Genomic DNA, 973 nt, shown 5'->3' on the forward strand with positions numbered 1-973 from the left:
ATAATTTTTAAACTTGGGCAAAAATCTTCTAAAGAACTCAAAACGCTGCGGTAAAGTTTCTTGTTTTAAAAATATAGTGAGCAAGGCTATGGCGAAATTCCTTAATTCTGAAAATTGTTGTCATCTCAACCGGCAGTATTAGCAATTCTGCAGGATAGTTGAGCACATGTCGTTCTGCCATTCACAATGTCACGGGGGGGGGGGGGGGGGGGGGGGGGGTGGGGGGGGGGGGGGGGGGAGATTGGCAGCGGAATCCTCCTCCACCCCGACCCCTTCTCCCTCCTGCCCTCGCTATGGCTATCGAGCTATGAGATTATTAGGAAGCAGGCAACTGCTTTTCAATTTCTCAGCGGACGTAAAGTTCATGAGCGATTTCATCTAAGAACTGATGCATAATCAAGTAGATGACTGACACTGACATTATTAGGCAGACTTAGAAGGCAAGGCCTTACAAAGAACTATTCACAATGCAACAACTTTTCTACTAGAAGTCAATAGCTAAACCTATATTGCTAAAGGGAGATTGAGAGTTAAATATGTACAGCAAAGAGAATGAGAGCAAGCATAGATGAGAGAAAGCATACAGCACAAGGATTCACAATCGTACAAATTCAAGTCTTCTTTGATGTCCACGTACAAAGCCAGACACAGAATTACGTCTTTGGAGCCATTATGTGTCTTTCCTCCTCCCGATTATTCACAGAGGACGAAGCGCAGGTAAAGGGCTTTACTACTATTATGCAAGAGGAGCATGAATGTCGATGAAGCCTCAAAACTGAAAGGAGAGAGAGAGAGAGAGAGAGAGAGAGAGAGAGAGAGAGAGAGAGAGAGAGAGAGAGAGAGATTCCAATGAGGAAGATAAAATATTAACACAAACCCCAATATGTTAATCAGGAGCCCGGGAGGTAAGCCTCGAGGACAATGTAAATGAATGACAAGATTAGGTCAGCTTAAGCTCAATGCATGGAGTCTT

The sequence above is a fragment of the Macrobrachium nipponense genome, chromosome 21 (genome assembly GCF_015104395.2).
Source record: "Macrobrachium nipponense isolate FS-2020 chromosome 21, ASM1510439v2, whole genome shotgun sequence".
Classification (NCBI taxonomy): domain Eukaryota; kingdom Metazoa; phylum Arthropoda; class Malacostraca; order Decapoda; family Palaemonidae; genus Macrobrachium; species Macrobrachium nipponense.